The 17,250-nt window shown below is 38.1% G+C and overlaps 1 pseudogene across 1 annotated transcript; it reads right to left on the minus strand.

The window, feature by feature from the left end:
* Positions 1–7,362: 7,362 nt before the first annotated feature.
* Positions 7,363–13,762, minus strand: LOC104597763 (linoleate 13S-lipoxygenase 2-1, chloroplastic-like; annotated as a pseudogene). The gene is made up of 8 exons (XR_016078681.1): positions 13,209–13,762; positions 12,778–13,061; positions 12,281–12,464; positions 11,108–11,464; positions 9,818–9,929; positions 9,239–9,553; positions 8,579–8,835; positions 7,363–8,214 (listed from the first exon to the last, which is right to left on the minus strand). The product of XR_016078681.1 is annotated as a linoleate 13S-lipoxygenase 2-1, chloroplastic-like (transcript).
* Between the last annotated feature and the right edge of the window lie 3,488 nt (positions 13,763–17,250).

The raw sequence follows: 17,250 nt of genomic DNA on the forward strand, positions 1-17,250 counted from the left end.
CCCTCCTATTAGTTTAAATTATTGATTGGAGTGTGGATAAAATGGGCATTTTATCAAAAGAAAATGAAAAATTAAAAAAAAAAAAAGTTGACAAAAATTACAATAACCATGAGGAAGTTAGGGATCATTGCTTGGTTTAATAGTAAAATCAGGAGCTTACAAACATGAATATGGGTTTGAGTCTGACAGTGTTATTCAGTTTCACCCCCTCTAATTAAGCTAGACTGGAGTAATGGTTGTTTAGTCCCTTCCTAATTAGCCATTGTTTAATATTTTTCTGCTTTTACTTTCTTGGTAAGAAGTATCTTTCAAAGTGGCAGTTATGTAACGCAAGAGAAGTCTATAACAAAAACAGCAAAACTAAACTTCTAAAATTCTTTCTGCATCTTAATTAATTTAACTAATGAAACCTCCAATTTAAGATTGTAATCGTGAAAATTAATTTTTGCTAGATTAAATTAAAAACCTTCGAACTTCTAAAATGATCAACATGCAGCCAATCCCATATTGTTGGGACAAGTCTAAGATGATGATAAATATAAAAAGCTCCATCGGTTAACTAAAAATCTTTCCAAATCCTAATATAGCATAATTAGAAAGAGAGAGATGTAAATTATTGGAGAATTTTAAGGGTGCAAGTTGGGTGGGTTGGGCCGAGTTTATGGTCAATCCAAGACCGATCCTAAAATTTGGGCTTAAGGCCCGAGTCCGAAGTCAAACCATATCTTTTCAACCTGAGCCCAACCCGTATTATAATTTAATGCATTCGAGTTGGGCTCGGGTTGGTCAATGAACCAATTCTAAAATTATATATTATATATGTATTTAAGTAAATATGTATGAAAATTTCAGGTTAGGTCAGTTCGAGTTCAGGCTAGGCCCGCCCAAATTGCACCCCTAGAGAATTTGCTTGCAGAACTTGATGATATTATTGCTTGGATTAGGCAGGTGCACATAAATGCAAAAGAATCAGATATCTATACTATATAAAGCAGACACTTGCCTTGGTTTTAGTATAACTTATAAAATTAAAATCAAATACCATATATCATATCATATGTGGTTAATATTTAATTGTACAGGTGCAAAACACTTGCTCTTATACTAGTTACTACTAAATCAAAAAAATCACGTGGCCTTGATTTCAATGTAGCTTATAAAAATAAATCCAAATACCATATATCATATGTGGTTAACTATAAGCTAGGGATCATTGCATATTGCATGCAAATGGTCAAAACAAATTTCGCTCCTTCCATCAACGAGCCATTTCTTTTACACTGTGGCAAGGCTATACCTCCTTGGTTCTTTTTTTTTTTTCTTTTCTTTTGAATTTTTTTAATGTTGGATGAGGTGAGTAGGTGGGTAAAATACAAAAACAATCATAAAAATTTTTCTTATAGTTTCATTTTAACAAATACCTCCCCTAAACTTTTGAGAAATTCAACAAAAAAACTTCCTTCCCTCACCTTTCCAGATGGAAAACGTTTGACTGATGCATCATTTTTTTCCAAATGCCCGCTCTACCCTTTTATAAATTATTTTATATATAAAATTACTGAAATAACCCTGTTTTAATTTGACAAAACCTCCTTTAACAGTCATCTTCTAATGTTTTTGTCAAGTTAAAGTAGGGCTATTTTAATAATTTGCATAAAAAAATAATTTATAAAAGTGTAGAATGGGTATTAGATAAAACTAGTGCATCAATCTAATGTTTTCCATCTTGGAAGTGTTAGAAGGGAGGATTTTGTTGAGTTTCTTAAAAGTTCAGGATGGTATTTATTAAAAAAAAAAAAAAAAACTGTAAAAGAGGTTTTTATGATTGTCGGAAACTTCAGAAGGTTTTTGCATTTACCCTAACATCTACATGAAAAAGCAGAATCACCTATTTAATGAAGGCACAAAATAGAAACAAGAGAAGTGTGGGACCAACCCATTTTTGGTTAACCTGGCCTGAGCCATCAACCCGGCCCGGCCCACTTTGGTCCCATTGTTCCGACCACTGTGCAGTATTTTCTAAATTCTATTAAAACTTTTCCAATGGTTTTAAATGTCTGAAATTGGAAGGAAAGTGTGTATGTGTTGGGGGATTCATTGAGTCGCATGGAGGATGAATTTTAGAGGAAATTAGGTTTCGGGCACAATCACCAATAAGCCCTGATAGGACCTTGGTACTGGCCTAGTTTTGCCATTTCCCAACCACCCAAGAGGATAAAAAAAAACCCATGTCTCACGTTATTGACTATGTGCATTGCTTTTCCCCAACAAATGCGCTACAATACGCAGCTGGGTTAGCAGTTCCCCCAAACCATCTCCCACCTTCCACAATGGGCTGACGCTTGGTGTATATCTTTTTGGTGGGGAAGAGCCATGGTTTAGGTTGTGTTTGGTATGCATGGTTCCCATTTCAGGCTCTAAATGTTAGAAGGAAAAAAAGTTTCAAATGTTAAAAACGGCAACAAACATATCATATTAAGATATTATCAATAAAGTATATATCCCTTTTGACATAAAACTTGTTTGGTTGGTGAATAATTGTTTCGAGCAGTTATGTCTTTGGCATTGTCTACCTACAACACATTACCTCCGTATATTGGGAACATCTACCCGTGTATTGTATTATTTAGCAAGATGAGATGCTCTTTCACGTGTGGCTGTTGTGTTCTGTGGATAGACGTGGACAGAGTTTTTGTAGGCAGGAGATGGGGACTCTTCAGGTATTAGATGGTGCATGTTCTAGGGATCTTTTGCTAGTATGGGATGCATCAGAGTATATCATTACACTGTCATGTCATGTAAGATGCCAACTAAGAACCGGCTCATCGGACCCAATGCCCGTGGCTTACTAGAAACGTTTCATAGCTGTTTTAACTTTTAACTCAAAATAGCCTCAGTCTAAGCTTAATGATTACTTTCAACTTGAAATCAACCCCAGCACTAGTTTTTATTAGACCGTTTCAATGCAACTTATAGAAGAAATTGGTTGAATCAATTTAGACTGATTTGGTTCATCCCGATTGGTTTATTGTTTACACCAAAAGTTTTGTTTTAATAGACCTGTTGCTCTTCTATATTTTGGCCCATTGAAGCCCATTATCGTTTCAGCCCATTTAAAAAATAAAAAAAGCCGTGCTTATTAAGGCATTTTGATGACCCACATGGTCTTTATTGGATCTGTTGGCCCATTTTTCATCCTCACCCTATGTAGCTCATTCTCGTGTTGGCTCAAGAAACTAGCCCATAAAGGCATTTTTGGTTGACCCGTTGAGGTCTATTGTTGGCCTATTTTGGCCAATCTATCCGTTTGTACTCAGCCCATAGAGGCTGAGTCTCTCTCTCTCTCCTTGAAAAAGCAGCAATGCTACCACATTACCATGTCATCATTGATTTGCCACATCATCATCACCACGGCCTTGGAGACTTGCACACATAATTACACTGCAGCAGTTTTGTCAAACGCATGAAGATCATTGACCCACATGCATTTGAGGGCACGAATTAGGGAATATCTAACATTAGGTTATTATGATAAGATTAAGTGGGTTATGATGATAAGGATGGCATTAGGAAGATAGAATTTTATCTAAATTAGGAGTTATGAGTTATATTTGCTATAACCTCATATTGATCAATGCAATATTTTTCAGCTTCTCTATGAAGCCTTGCAATATCCCTTGATTGTATTCATTTCTAACCCCATCCCTTAAAAAAAAAATAATAGCAATGAAAAAGGGCAATTAGTCTGATGGAGATTTGAACTCTGAATTGACCAGCTGTGACGAATTAGTCTGATGGAGATTAATTAGAAGCTATCTTTCCTGTTATGGTCTATATTGGTACACCCCGGATCTCTTATACTTAAGGCTTTTATGCTACGCCTAGTACAAACTTAAATGTAAAAGACCAAAGTTCAAAATATTGTAATGTATTGATGTATACTATATGATATGTGTTGGCTTTTAAATCCACCAAGGAATTCGCATGGGTCTTTAAGTTTAATCATTAGTATCCCACCTGAGAAAATCATTCCGGAGAGAGGAATAAGGCAGGGGATCAAATCCCTTACCCCTCTATCTTTTCATCCTGTCCTTTGAGATGTTTTTTGCCAGTCTGACAGACTTGGTGCAAAATTCAAAAATTTCAGATATCAAGTTAAATGCTCATTATATCTTTACCAGAGTTTCTCTCCAGGAAGGGGCCCATGTGGTGGAAGCCATTCAAAAATATGAGCATGCTTCTGGACAACAAGTGAAGTTTGCAAAATCTGAGGTTTTTTTTCAGTTCCAAAACCCACCCTAGATTCATGAAGATAATAGCTAGGAGCCTGAGAGTTAAAACTTGTGAGGAGTCCATCCAAGTATTTAGGTCTGCCAACCCCCTTCAATAGATCAAAAACAAATCTATTCTCCCACTTGGTAGAGAGGGTGCAGAATAAAACAAATGCTTGAAATGAGAAGTATCTCACCCAAGCAGGAAATGAGGTACTCCTGAAATCAATAGTTGCAGTTATACCAACTTACTCCATGTCATGTTTCCTACTCCCAAAGAAAATTTATAATGAAATTAACAAATTTCAAAGATCTTTTTGGTGGGGGAAGAACTCGAATGAGAGAGATAAGATCCATTGGTTATCTTGGGATACCCTAACAAAAATCAAAGGCAATGGTGGTTTGGCAAAATTGGCTTGGAGACTTGTAAACAAAGAGGATAGCCTTTGGGCTCGTGTCATTTAGAGCAAGTATTTCAAAAACAAAAATTTTCTAAGAGACAAGTTGCCTTCCTCTTGGGGCTGGAAGAGCATTATGCAAGGAGGGAAATAGTGCTTAAAGGGGCTTGTTGGTTAGTCAACAAGGGTAGAGACATCTCCCTTTGGACCGACAGGGAAATAGTGCTTAAAGGTCTTGGAATGTTGGGGTAATTCAAAGCCACCTGAGTGAAACCTTTGCAGATCAAATTGTAAAGTTGAACTTAGCTAGGGGAGATTGGGAGGATGTCTTAGCTTTGACCCCGGACTCCAAGGGTAACTCTAGTGTTAGGTCGGCCTATTTCATAGCAAAACAAAGGCTGATCACAAAAAATAAAAATAAAAAAAAAAATAAGAATGCCCTTGTGTCAAATAGCACCCTCTGGAAACTAATATGGAAAATCCTTGCAGAACTGAAGGTAAAAATCTTCCTGCGGAAATGTTGTAGAAATGCACTCCCGGTAAGTTCAAACCCGGTGAATAGGAAAATTGTCAACACTGATGTTTGCAGACTGTGTGGTAAAACTACTGAGATGTTTTTCATGCTTTGTGCCACTGTGAGTTGGCTAAGAAGGTTTCGTTTGGGAGATACTTCAATGCTAGAATGGATGTTTATCCTCAAGACATGTCTTTCAATGATTGGTTCCTAAATTGGATCCAATCCTGTAAAGTTTTGAAGGAAAACTCAGTCAACCTTCTTCAAAGCACTGCCTACTTGCTATGGTTTATATGGAAAGCTAGAAATAAAGTCTTATTTGAAAAAGAAGGCTTCAATGCAAAAATGATTTTGTTGGATGTTTGCAGGCAATTGCGCTGCTAATGATAAGGACTTGGAAGAGCTCCTCCGAAGGTATGAGTGCATCTGAGATACCCCAGAGTCCAAACACTTTTTGGGTACCTCCATGTGCAGGACAAGTCAAAGTAAATGTCGATGGAGGCTTCAGACAAAATAACTTAGGAAGCTTTGGTGTTGTAATCCGAGATCACAGTGGTTTTTGTGTGGCGGCCTGTTATGGACTTATTTTTGTTGCCTCAGCTCTCCAGGCTGAAGCAATTGCATCGAGGCAGGGATTAGACTTGGCAAAAATGGCTGGCTTCTCCAGCTGTGTGCTTGAATCTGACTGTCAGGAACTTCTAAATGCTATAAAAAACAGAGCAAATTTGGTGTCTCTTTTGAAGGATATTGTGACTACTACTGAATCTAATTCTGTTATTTTTCTCTTTTGTGAACAGGAGTTGTAATAGTTGTGCGCATTTAATAGCCCATAGTGGTTTTCAGGATTGGGGACTATTTATCTTTGACTGTCCTGAATGGATTCAGTCCCTTGCAAGTTCTAATTCTACTTAACCTCTCATGGTTCTTGTACTTGCTTTGTTTTTCTCTACTTAATGGATTTCTTTTGCTTGGTACCCAAAAAAAGTATGCCTCATGTGTTGTAAAGCCCTAAAATGACCGTTTGAAAAACTTGGGTCAATTAACATCGTTCAGAATGTTGAGGCGCAAGCTCTGTGATAAGATCAACAGGCCTAATATGCACTTGCTCTGTCCCTACCTCCTTAATTTTCAGAGCTAAAAGGTTTGATTGCAACTTTTGTCCACTACCCAAATAATTGCTTTAAAAAGTGCATTTTGATAAGGTGCGACTTATTGAATGCTTCACCCTCATCATCTAATTTAGGGACGTACTCATGAATCAGTACTGAACCTAGTAATAAGTTCTAACACTGTAATTAGCAGTGGCAATTGGGCGGGTTGGGTTGAGTTGGGTTTGGTTTGGTTTGGGTTGAGCTTTAACTCAATTCATCTAACCCACCAACGCATTAATGACAGTTATATAAAATTAAATGGGTTGGGTTCAACCCAAACCCGCTTTAACCCTCTTGACAAATAAATTGGTCATACCTTGGTGGTAATAGTAGTGGCTATTTACACAAGTGGTGAAAGTTCAAATCGCTTCACATGCATGTTATTTTTACAGAAGCAGTGAAGCCACTTGACTATGTTCGGGTTTCGGGTTTGACCGAACCACTTAGGTTCAAACCGGTCAAACCAACTTGAACTATCTAATTGGGTTGTCTACGAGCTAATCACATCAATAGTGGTTGAATCGTTTAGATCTGGATCAATACGATCAAACCAGATTGAACTGGTCCATTCAATGGCGGATTAACTTGGACCGGCCCATATCAGGTTTGGGACCGAACCGACTAACCCGAAGCGGGTCAAGAGAAGTAAATCAGGCCGATCCGGATTCGGTTCGTGTTGTGCAAATGCGGGTCAGCCTGAACGATTCGAACTGGGCAAAGCAAGCGAGGCGGATTTCAAGTTGGGCAGCCACCCCGCCCGGACCCGTTTCAAATTCGAGTCGACCCGGATCAACATGTACTTGGTCGGGTCGGGTTCGGACTGGGCTGGCTGACCCAAACGAACTGAACCGAGGTGATCGGGTCTGTTCATATTTAGACCGAGTTGAGCTGGTCCGGACTCGGGTCAAGTTGATTTGGATTTATGTTATTTAGGTGAAGTGTGTTAATTCGAGACAAAACTAATTTTAGTCAATAATTAATAGAAAATTAATGCATTAATAACAAGATTTGAGAAATGAACTCTTTGGCATCTATATCAACTATATAGAACGTACTCTTCTTTCTTACACTAGTATACTTTAAATGGAGACACTATTTAGGAACTCCGGTTGCAGTCATTCCAGGTTTGGAGTATGGCTTCAACTGGTCATATGGTGCAATTCCAGCACCGCACCTGTTCTTGAGCCTCACATCATTGTTCCTCGACTCTATAATCTCTTCTATCTCCTTTAGTTTACTATTGAATCGTTGGAATGCCGCATTTATGAAGGGATTCTCAGACCATGATGGCTGAATTTCACCCCCTATATATATATATTCTTAGTCCCATGAGTGAGTAGATAACACATAAAGGACAGCCATCACCTTTGTTGCTTGAATCTGTGAAGGGAAACATTGCAAGAGTACAAGCTCAGGCCTCCGTAGAAAGTTTCTAAGGTTTTCTTCTAATGGGCCTTCTGTGGGCATGTTCATTCTGGCTATCATTGACCGACTTGGGATATAACCGGCAAAGATGTGCTCACCAAAGTTGACAGCAGCGTGATGGCCAGAAACAACCCAAATGATTGTTGTCAAGATTTGGATTAGATCATCTGGAGTTCCAAGGATCGGCCACCATGACTCGTCCTTCTTGTCTTCGTGACCTCTCGTTCGTACTTCTGCCCACCATGCTTGGAGTTCATAATCTGCTTCAATGAGACCATTATTCGGATAATAATGGTTAACATAGTCACTCACCCATTGCTTAATGGCATCCCAGAGTAGAAGACCATCGGCAGCAAAAGGGTAATCCTTGATCGTCAACCTTAAGCCATGCTCTGCACTTGGATCCTCAATCGCCATTCCTCTAATACAAAATAAACCCAAGTTTCGATTAGAAACTGAGCTTACATTTGTAAGATGGGCATGCACCATTACTTCAATTAATGCTTGAAAATTAACATAATAGTAGCTTAAGAAAATTAAACCATCAATTGGAATCTGAATCAGAATGGTCTATTTTCATAATCTGTTTGATTCAAATGAGAATTAGAATCAATACTAGAATGGGATCGGAGGAGGAGAGAATGGCCATTCCTTCAAATGGATGGGTGGAATGGGAATGGAATTCCAATTCTACCCAATCAACCAAACAGTTGGTGTAGTTGGTGTGGTCATTTCAATTCTGATTCCAGATCGACTCCTATTCTCACAAACTAAACAGGCTAGGCCCTAATATATTTTCAATTTAATCAATCAAGCTACCTTCCTAGGCAAGGACTCGATCCATGTCAAAACGCCACAGCTGATCATAGGCCACAGAGCTAAGCTCCATGGAATATTTGTGTGGTGAGGAGCTCTCAATGACCCCACCAGCATTTATTAGGCTTTGTCGAGCAATGGCATTGATCTACATTGTGTACCGGAAGTGAGGCTGCAACAATCTATAGATAGGGTGCATTGCACACAGTTGTCGATTGGCTGTGATTATGTAAGGCTCCGTGCAACAGTGTGCTCTTAACCTGCAAGATAGGGCTGTCTCCATTGAAATTAAAACCAAAATGGTGGTTAATTTGTTTCTGCTTTAATTTGCTACTTCCATTTAAGATAATTAATTTTAATTGGTCATTTCAATCAAGGTTTTAAAAATCGGACCGGATACAGAACCGTTTTGGCCAACACCAGTTCCCAGGTCAAACAGTTTGGATGGCCCATTCTGATTTAAAAAAAATATTGGTATCCAGATTGATGAATCAATAGTTTGAATGCCCGAATCAGTAGATCACTGACCAAATCAACAAATACGATTTTAGGATGAAACAGAACTGATTGCCTGATCGATTCTCGAGTCAATCGATTCAACCATCTGATTTTCAAAACGATTTTAATATCAATTAATAGGAAGAAGTTTAAAAAATTAATTACCAGTGGGTGACAAGTTGGTGATAGCCAAAATCATGAGCCAAACACATGAGCTTTAGCTAACCTCCACAGCCAACAATTAGTAGCACCCCAGCTAGGCGTGAACGCCTTCTTCCACTGAGGCTTGTCTTCTGTAGGAGGACGAGTGAGCTCAATGGCCAGTGGTCTTAATGTGTCATCTTGGCTCAGAAAGAATAGAGTGCGTGATTCATAGAGAGTCGTCCCTTCTATCTCTCTCTCTCTCTCACTTTGTTTACCTATGGTAGTAACAAGTCATAGTAATCTAATACGTACGAACAACTTCTTACGCTCCAAAGCCTGTAACAATTAATTAACCCCATCAGGCCATCAATTTGTGGTGAGTTTATTGCATTGATTTTTAGCTCTAATTAATAACCAATGCAAATGTGAAATCGATCCAGATCTCATCCTACAGGACACTACAGCCGTACATTGGGAACATCTCTCCATGTACAGCAGCTGTACTGTAGTCCTGTGGGTGTGGGTAGGAGATCCGAGCTCGAGCTCGAGCTCGCAAAAGTGGCCGTTGATCACTTGATATTGCATGCACTTAATAATTACCTCATCAAAAGTTATTATTGCCTTTGATCTCTCGCTCAATAAGTTCTTTGGTGAAAAAGGACTCCGGCGGGCCATAGATCTCAGGATCAAGTTTGCTCTTCAGTGGCCATTCCTACAAATTAATCAAGGATTAATTGGGATTACTGCATGTTACTACCAAACCTTTATTATATTTTTTGATTAATTAGCTTTTCATGTAGAATATAATTCCCCTTATAGCTATAAGACATGCATTAATTCCTTGTGTTTGGCTTTAATTGTATATAGCTAGTGGCAGCATACATTTTCTACAATACTGAAAGTAGCTTAATTTAATGATTTTTAATTTTTCTTTTGGAGGATAAAGTGCTTAATATAACCTACTTATAATCACTTATTCGCATTAAGTCATTCATTTCAGAGGTCCCCACGTTGAAAAATGCCCCAAGAAATTAAGAGGCTTAATTTAGTTCAGGCAAATGAGAAATTAATGCTAGTATATAGAGAGAGGTTGAATATGTTGTGGCAAGACACAAGAGTCATACCTTAACCTAGGGTTGTTCACGGGTCGGGTTGGGTCAGTTTACTGAGGTTTTTTCAACCAACCCGACCTGGTTGGGTTACTTGAGCTTGAAACCTAAACCGACCCAGTGTTAAGCAAAATCGACCTGCTCGGTTTGGGTCGGGTTGGGTCGGTTTCGTCTCTAAGTTCAACCATGCTTGACAGAAACTCAACTGCAATAATGGGGGCGGACCAAGTTAGAAACTTATAATAGAAGTTATCAAGAAAATAGAAAGTCAAACTGTATTAGAGAAAGAAGACTGAAATTTGTTATTTCAAGAAACCTTCTAATCTAAGTAAAAAATGACACCTAATTCTAATTGTAATTGGTTGCCTATTTGGTGTAAAAGACCACAGAAACTAGGATCTTTTGATTCTTTTCTTTAAACTTTTCTAAAAAAATTCCTTGTCTAGTTGTCGTACGATACTTGCCATTAATGTTATTCCTAACTAGAAGATTAGAAATTAAGTTAGGTTGTAATTAGGATAGAGACAACTTAGTTAAGTAAGAACTAAGTCGGTTGTAACTACTAACTAGGAAGTAGGAACTAACTACTAACTACTAAGTCGGTTCAGTTCGGGTCGGTTTCGGTTTTCACACAAGAAAACCGAAACCGGCCCAAACCATCGGTTTATAATGTTTTACAACTCGAAACTAACCGGTGCTGAAGATAACCCGGCCGACTCAGGTTAAGTCAATCCGGGTTAGTCGGTTTGGTCGGATTGGACCTTATTATGAACAGCCCTACCTTAACCAACTCAATTTTCAAGGGGTTGAGGCCAGCAAGAGTCAGACGCGAGAATTCCTCGTCTCTAAACCAAGAGAATTTGTTTCCCACCGCATTGGAATGGTGATGATGAGATAGATGTAATGAAGGAATTATACATACGCAGTTAATAAATAATGAATGATGAAAGAGAGAGAGAATTACTAGCTATGGCTATGAAGTAGGGAAAGCCAAGGTTGGCGTCAATATTAACATGGGGTAGCAGAGCCTGAAATATCGATCTCATGTTCTTAATAGAGAAACTAAACATCCTCATTTCGGGAAATGCTTCATCCCTTGGTACATACATGCTATTGCTCCTTTTCTCTGAATTTGGGTCTGCACCCAACAATGTAAACAATCATGTTATTAAGTTATACCAAACACAGCCTTAAATAATCTATACTATAATTATCAATGTATTAAAATACAACTCGGAAATAGAACCATTTTGATCACTGGTTTTTGGGTCAGCAGTTCAACCATTCAGTTTGAACGGGTCAGCCCATGATGTTTTTAAAAATGAAAAAAAAATAATTAAATGATCCAAAAAAAAACTGTTTATTGGGTCAAACCAAGGTTTTAAAACCAAATCGGACAATAAACCAGTCAGGGTCCGGTTCCTGGGTCAAATGATCCAACCATTCGAACCAAACGGGATGGCCTGTGTCTAACAAAAAATAAAAAATTAATAAAATGAAAAAAATGGCCAAAACCATTAGACAATTCAAATGGTTTGAACAGTTTGACCATCCGAATCAAAGATTTACTGAATAAATCAATGGTTTTTGGTGAAATAACAGTTATAAGGTAAAACAGAATGAATTATCTGGCCGATTCCCAGTTTTCCGGACGGACCATCCGGTCCGTTTTAAAAATCATGGGTCAAACGGTTTAGCAATTTAACATTTGAGTCGGTGATTTATTGACCAAATCAATATTATATATATATATATATATATTGAGATTTCTAGATCAAGCATAAAATGGAACCAGACTACTTACCAATTCTCAAGTTGAACAGTCCAACAGTCGACTACGGTCTGATTTTCAAAACAACAATAATTATTGAGTAGCTAGCTCTATGTCATAAATATATTAGCACCATAATTTATTTATCAAGAATAATCAACATACACACACATATATATATACCTGTCTTGCATCTCTGACGCCCTGCCCTACAGCGCCTAGGATAAGGGAACTTCTTGCCACCTAAGACAGGTCGTGCCAGTTCATCCTTTTTGTCTGGATCTCCTTCTTCATTGCCACGCAGGTTCTCCAGCTCTTTCTCCCTCAGCCTCTTCAGACCATGCGGCGTCTCCCAAGGCAAATAGCACTGCAGGTAATAAAAGGAGAAACACATCAATATGTTGCATTAATTTTTGCTTCGATCGATATTCGATCATCATTTTGATAATTTTTTGATCGATATATGCTTGATCATCATGTGGGTGCTATATATCTTAATTACATTTATTGGACTAGAAAGCAGAATATTGGGCTGGGTTGTCACTGGTCCATAAGATCAAACAATTAAGCTAGGGAATACCCAGTAGTTCATTGAGGGCCGGGCAAGCTGTTGATACAGTGAGCCCTTAATTATTTGATAGATGGCCTAGCCGATGATCGAATAATACTAAAATTCGAACCTTGATAGTGAAGAAGATCCTCTTTTCTGGGTTGTCGTACTTGCTATGAACCCAGGAGTTACAGGTGATGTTATAAGATGGTGTATAATCAGGAGAGCCATTGATGAGGAGGAGGGTTATGTTCTTGACAAACATCTCATTATGGTGCTGATTTTCCACCACAACTGCACCAATCTCACCGAACCCAGGCTCCATGATGAAACTGCTCTCGTACTTCATCTCATCCCCCTCTTGCCCAACCCAACGTGCATATCCCTTCATTGTATTCTTCTCTAATCCCGTCCCTTCAAAAAAAAAAAAATACAGTACGTAATTAATGCAAAATGAAAGAAGTGATTAATACATATATAAATATAGAAACTACAAAAATTAAAGCCTTAATTCATCATGTACAATTCATTGAAAGATTAGTGTTTGTATTATCTGCTTACTTGGATCAAGCTCCAAACTGATGAGCTCCAAAAGAAGGGTCTTACCCATCATATCCGTTATAATATCCACAGCTTGGGTCAATCCAAGCTTGGAGAAGAACCCAGCGAAGGAGAGTTTCACTGTAACTATGGCCTTAACACTAACAGTAGATCTAGACGACGACGACGACGTTCCTGCAGACTCCTCTGATCTTCTTGTGATTGTTCCAATATTGTTACCAGGGAGAGAACGAACACAACGTATTCTCTTTTGGTGGAGACTTGAGCCTGCAGGTGGCCTGAAGAAGAGAAGTGATGACGATGTTCTCCTACTCCTATCACGCTGCTGGCTTGTACAGAACGTCGACTTATGCAAGATCAAGCGGGATACATTAATGGGCTCAAGCTGGCGTTGGTGTTGCAACAGAGTTTTGGTGAACATTTTGGAATTGGTTGGTTGTGTGGGAAAGAGTTGGGAATAAATGAATAAATTAAACCTTAATGCGAATTAAAGAGTGGTTTGTACTTTGTAGAGATGAAGGTTTCAACTCAACTCTTTATATGGCCTTAATTAATTAGGGGCAATATATAATACTTGATATTTATTATTTATGTTGGTGGCTCCTACCATTGTCGAAGGACGAATGAACCCAAACCACCTCTTTGTTTTCATGTCTAAACCCTAAACCTAACCTTTTAACTTCTAAAATTAACATGTAAAATGCCTTTACAGCAAAAAAAAAAAAAACGTATAAAATGCCTTTGGTTGGACACATATATTTTCCCTAGATCCGCTGATTTATGTCTCCAAAAGATGATAATATTGTCCGTCACCGTCAGTGGTTCATTTTCTTCACCATGCATGATGATATATAAGCTTTGATTGTGATTCCCATGTTATTATGCTTCATCCATCTGTGAAAACCATGTTCCCTGTTTGTATTATTAGGGGCGATATATAATACTTGGTATTATTTGTATTGGTGGCTCCTACCATTGTCGTAGGACGAGTGAATCCAAACCACCTCTTCGTTTTTATGTCTAAACCTCAAGGCCCCATTCGTTTTTCGATAAGTTATTTATTCAGGTAAATACAATTATCTGGGTAAGTTTTTCTTGAGAAATACTTACCCAAATAAATGCATTTACCTATATTCTTTTATTTCTCATGTAAATAAGGCAATGACCATTTTAACCATAAAAATCCATTATTAAAAAGGGCATTTTTGTCTCATTCAAGTATTGGCAACTTTCCCCCTAAGTGGGAAAGTTATTTACCCACGTAGGAGATGGTGGGTAAGTGATACCCATAAACTTTCCCTAATCCCCACATAAATCTGAAAAAATAACATGGGATTCTTTGTCAATGGGAACCAAAATCCCATTGAGCAACACTCCCCCTCTCAAAATCCGAAAAAAGAATGCCCTAAATCTAACCTTCTAACTTCAAAAATTAACATGTAAAATGCCTTTATAGCAAAAAAAAAAACGTGTAAAATGCCTTTGCTTGGACACATATATTTTCCCTACATCCACTGATTTATGTCTCCAAAAGATGATAATATTGTCTGTCACCTTCAGTGGTTCATTTTCTTCACCATGCATGATGATATATAAGCTTTGATTGTGATTCCCATGTTACTATGCTTACATCTGTGAACCATGTTCTCTGGTTGTAAATATCCTCATCATTTTCCATGTCTTATCCCAATTGTTATTATTGTTATTATTTTGGCTGCACTCCCCCTCAAAAATCTGAAATGACAGCCCCTTCCTAGTCTATTAGTAGCCCCCAACCCTCTAATAAATCACATCTTGTCCATGGATTTGACATCGATTTTCACAATCAAGATTCACCCCACCTTTAAGGTGGAGCTAAGATTTTTAGAGGTGGACTGAATTATAAAAACCCCTTATTATTTTTTTCTTTTGGTATTGAATTGTGTGACTAATCTCTTATAGAGGCCTTAACTTTTATTTCTTGGGCATAGTACAATAAGTCAACAACACACTAGTAAATCTCCTCTAAAGTCTACACGGCATGGATGTGCCGTGGGACGTTGTGGGGCGCAGATCTAAACTCACGTGACAGCAGCCTCATGACTGAAAAAAGAAAAGGAAAGAAAGAAATGATAGCACAGAGAGAGTAAAGAGTGCTTTTAGTTAATGGAGTGTTGATGGTTATGCAGAGATGGGGGAGGATAGAAAGTGATGAATTGGATATTGCTACGGGGCTACAAACAGATCGGAACAGATCAGACATATCTGGATTCAAATCAAATCTTAATCATCAAATTTTTATCAGATTTGGATTAAATTTGGATATTGAATAGCATAAATAAATTAAACTAACAATGATGACAATTATATATTATTGATAAAACGAATAAAAATATCTTTAATAACGTGCATCTTGAACAAAATAAATTGAAAATAACTTGTACAACACGAAAGGATTGATTACATTGGAGATGATAAAGGTATATTCATAATTCATATTCAACCCATTATTATAGTTGTAGGTTTCAATACTGATTGTCATACTTAGCGGTTCATAACTCAGAATCCACATCCAGATAAAATTCCAAATCTATGGCAACTGCCCAAGAAGAAGTGTTTTGAGAATCCACTTCGACCTCTTCACAACAAACTTCACGGTATGATTAAACCCAACAAACTTCACGGTGATATTTTGGTCCTAACAAACACAACTATTTGCCATCTAATTCTAAATTCTAAAGCAAACCAACCAATTATATTATGATAAGCACATTAGCATGTTAGAGCGTTTGGTGTGACGTTCTAAAAAGAGATTTGTCAAAATGCAAATGGGCTTTTAAAAAAAAATGGTGCTATAAAATGGGCTTTCTTTTTTAAAAGGGATTTTTCTGAACGGGCTGTTTTGATGAAAAAGGACCCTTTTTACCAGACACCAAATCGGGCATTTTTTGGGTGCTTTTAACTTATTATAAATACTCCCCAACATGGCATTCGTTGTGTCCGATGAGATTTTAGTAAGATCCATCTCTACCCAATTTCCATCTAATTCTTCAGGAAACCAACCAATTAAATGTAGTGATGAAAGCTCACCTTTGCTCAGGTGGTGTAAAGTGTAAACCACCGACACATTGGGGCATCGCCTGTTTTTTGAAATGTGATGGTGTTTTCCAGTGCCGATAGCAGTAGGGACTCCGGATCTCCTGACCACGTCTACCCACAATACACTATTCCCCATGAATTAGGAACATCTCCCCCTGCATAATACTATGTAGAGGATGAGATGCTCTCCATATGCGGCTGCAATTAACGTGGACAGGGTTCTCATGGGCAGGAAATCCGGGCTCAGCGGGAGGAGGCTAGGAGCCCTACCCTCTTAATCAGACTCCCTCCCAAGTGAGACAAATGCCAAGAAAATAACAATTGAAAATGAAAGCAAAATCCAAGATGAAAGCAAAGTAATTGTTTAATTGCCTTCTTTTCAATCCCCAAGTGAGATCCAAAAGGAAGGAAAGATAACCAACAAGGGTCGAGATTTCAGAATAGTGAATTTAGCTTAGCACCTTTTCAGAATAAGGACCGAGGTCAGAAAAAGGAGAAAACACATCTCCAGTCCACGCACGTTACCTTTCCCTACCTTCTATTTCAAACCAAACACAGCCTATAGGTTTGCATCTCTTATCCCTAATAAAGGTGCAATAGTACACGGAAATGTATCAGTAAAATGAGAAGAAAGAAAACAGTGAAAGGAAATGCTGCACAACTTCCATATTACTTGATTAACAAAAGAAAGGGGGTTGTTCTTATTCTTTTTTAGGGTTGATGGGTTTTCACTTATTTCAGATGGACTCGATATTTCAATTGTTTTGTTGTTGAAAACACGACTAGAAATTGGAATAAGGTTTTTCTAGAATCGTGGCTCTCTCGCATCTCTGAGGTGGTTTTGGCAAGGGAAGTTGAGCCTCACAAGTCACAACTAGTGGCCCGTTATGAAAATGAAAAGATAACCAAAAAAAATGGAAAAGCAAAGAGTCTCGCTTCTAGGATTTCTCCCATAGACACCCCA

Source organism: Nelumbo nucifera, chromosome 7 (assembly GCF_055504915.1).
Source record: "Nelumbo nucifera cultivar China Antique chromosome 7, China Antique-T2T, whole genome shotgun sequence".
In the NCBI taxonomy this organism is placed as follows: domain Eukaryota; kingdom Viridiplantae; phylum Streptophyta; class Magnoliopsida; order Proteales; family Nelumbonaceae; genus Nelumbo; species Nelumbo nucifera.